Genomic DNA, 3419 nt, shown 5'->3' on the forward strand with positions numbered 1-3419 from the left:
GTTGATATGTGGACATGAGCAGCAGCCCTATTATGCACAGCCTGCAGTGTCAAATGAGAAGTCAAGGAGAGACTACTTGAAAAACACTGGACATTACATAAACCCAGGCTGCTCTGCCTTCTACTTCAACTGTATAAGCGGGGTAACCAGAGTGAACCATTCCCAATCCAGTTCTAAAAATAGTGCTCTGCAAAGATCGTCTATGGAGAATTTGAATCACATGAGAATCCAGAAAATGTAAATTGACAGGAGAGTATAGGGACCAGAAAACCACTTATCTGGGCATGCTTTGGTTGGCCGATGATTTGTGTGTGCTGGGGACAGTTCTACAGAGACTTGTGCAGGGCTGTCCTAAGGTGGACTATAGCCCACTCTGTAAGCAGATGGACCCTGTGAAATCTTGGCCCTTACTTCCGTGGCTTAGTAGAGAAGGCTTTGTGGGCCTCAGCCTCCATATCTGAAAAATGGGGCTTTGCAGGGACACAGTGCAGATCAGATGAGGAAATGGATTGATAGAACCTTGCATGGTGGCTTATGGTAGAAGCTTAGTATACATTGGTTTAAATATCCTTGTTAATACTGCAAGACAAAGCTCAATGACAAAGCAAGCACTTGGGGAAGAGGTTGCATGCCTTGGTAGGGTTGCTTTAATGCTCAACTTCCCTCAGCTCAGAACTTACGTCATCCTCAAGTGTATGCTTGAAGGGGAAACGAATCACATTGCTATAGCCATTATAGTTGCTAGAGGAGGAAGGCTGTGTTCTTTTGTGTTCTTCAGTTGTAGATGGTGGGATACTCTGACTCTTAAACGACCCTCAAAGGGGCTGGAGAGATGGCTCAGCGGTTAAGAGCACTGGCTGTTCTTCCAGAGGTCCTGAGTTCAATTTCCAGCAACCACATGGTGGCTCACAACCATCTGTAATGAGATCTCATGCCCTCTTCTGGCCTGCAGGCAAACATTCAGGCAAAACACTGTATATGTAATAAATAAATAAAATCTTAAAAACAAAAACAAAACAAAACAAAAAAAAAAAACCCAAAACGTCCCTCAAAGGCCTGTGTGTCAAAGCCTTGGTCCCCAGGTGGCACAGCTGAGCGGATCTGCAGAGTGTACTTGTGGGAGGAGCTGCGTGTTTTGGAGACAGGTCCTGGGAAGGGATTGTGAGACTCACATACCTTCCTCTCTTGGTTTTTTTTCTCTGGCTGGGCTGTTAGGTAAACAGCAGGGACAACTGACCCAGGGGCGGGAACACGGAAAACAGAAGCCAAACTAAACCTTTGCATATATGGCTGATGTATATAATGGCAGCCAGAAACCCATGCTGGGTGGAGTCTGAACTGGTTTGGCTTTGTTTCATGTTACCGAGGCTCTAACAACCAAGCTCTCTGTTCTGCCCACATGAGAGCGCTCAGCTCATTGTGCTGCTGAGGGTCACAGACCACTGTCCCTTCCTTGTTCTCATAGAATGTTTGCCTTCCACCTACGGCCTATGGGCAACATCAGTTTGACTCTGGGAGTGCAGTTTGACTCCTGCAGAGTGACGGATTTGAAGAAGGTTCATCACATGATTATCCAATTAGAAAGGGAGTCAGCTTTCCCTTCCAGATGGTGACAGCACTAAAGCAAAGGAACCAAGTCTGGGTTCAAGATCCTCTGTCTGGGTCTGGTTCACCAAAGGGTATTAGAAGGTGCCTTCAGGACAGTCTGGAGTCATGGCACTGCCCTAAGGCGATCCCAGGTCCGTGTGAGTCCATTGCATTCCACACAGACAGCTCTCTAGCACCAGGTCCCTGGACCAGTGGTATCTTAGCTTCTCTGGTCCTTTCTCTGGCGTGGATAGCCCCAATAGCCTCCTTACGGGACCTCCTTTCCCCAATCCTTCTCTTGCAGAAAACAGTTGATGGAGCAGGTCAGGGCTGCAGGAAAGGGGCTTCACATTCTGTTCTGCTGTCTGTGTGGTGGGCATGTTATGCTTCCTTTCTTGTTTCTAGGGTAGGATGAGACAACAGCACGCACACCACAGGGGGTGTAAATAACTAAAATAACATGGGAGATGAGGAGAGTACTGTGCCTTCACACAAAAGCTCTTAGGTACCAGTCCTTCAGGAGGCCACCTGTCCGCCTTTCTTAACACATGAGTCTGATCACCGTACTTTACAGTTACAGAACGGCCTCTTCACTTACCCTATGTATAACAACCAAACTTAAAATCCCACACGAGCTCCACTCTCCCCATCCTTCACCCCGGAGCAGGTGCAGGATCCTCAGCAAGGCATTAATAGCTCACAAATCCTGTCTGCATCTGAAGCTCTCCGACTGGAGCCCTCCTCTCTGTGGTCTCGGCAGAGGCTGCCTCTCAGTTGGCACAGTGAGTGTGTGGAGAGGCTGAGGCTGTGCTGCAGACATCCTGTGTGCTCCTCCACCTTCAATGACAACTGCCTCGCTAGCCCCTCCCTTGCCCTAAGTCCTATTTTTTCAAGCACCTTAAATACACATCTGGCCCCCGAGTTTTTGCAATAAATACCCGCTGCCTGTGTCAGGAGCCAAGTGTGCGAGGGCCGCAGCACTGAATGGGGCAGAGCCTGTCTGAATAAGCTGCTCTCCTGTGACCCGTGCCTGTGAGACAGTAACACTAGTTACTGTGTACATCTAGCTGGTACTTCCCATGCCCACTGCACAAGAACCGCTCGCCAGCATACAGCACAACCTTTTCATTTTCACGCCTCAAAGGGACTAGGAAACTGATGCCCATGTGTTTCCCAGTTTTCATTTCCCTGCCCCGGTTAACTCTAACACAGCAGGCATCTCTGATCTTCCCAGTATTTACACTCCTGTGTAGACATGGTTAAAACAGGAATAGACATTCAGAATAATTATCCTACAAATGAGCTACCCGCTTTGCACGTTAGTCACCTTGCAAATTGGTGTTGCTTTCCTAATCTAATCTAATCTCTTAAAGAGATATCAGGTAGTTGGCTGGTTCAGTCAGAGACCCCACCTCATTGAATAAGTGGGCATTGGCTTCAGCCTTGCACACAGATGCACTTGTGTTTGCATGCCAGTACACGTACACCCACACACAGAACATACACACACATGCATGTATACCACACATGAAGATAGACACAGAAAGCCAGGCAAACCCTCACCAACTGCTTGGTTTCCTTACTGCTAGGTCAGGGTGTATGTTCAAAGCAAAACTCTATAGATTGATGCCTACACAGCTTTCACATTACTTCTGCATCTCGTGTGGCCTCACCAGACAGCAAAAGGCCCCGCCTCTCTCACTCTCACTACCTTGCTCCTATTTCCTTTGCTTGGTTTCTTCTTCTTCTTCTTCTTCTTCTTCTTCTTCTTCTTCTTCTTCTTCTTCTTCTTCTTCTTCTTCTTCTTCTTCTTCTTCTTCTTCTTCTTCTTC

The sequence above is a fragment of the Microtus ochrogaster genome, unplaced genomic scaffold (assembly GCF_000317375.1).
Source record: "Microtus ochrogaster isolate Prairie Vole_2 unplaced genomic scaffold, MicOch1.0 UNK5, whole genome shotgun sequence".
Classification (NCBI taxonomy): Eukaryota; Metazoa; Chordata; class Mammalia; order Rodentia; family Cricetidae; genus Microtus; species Microtus ochrogaster.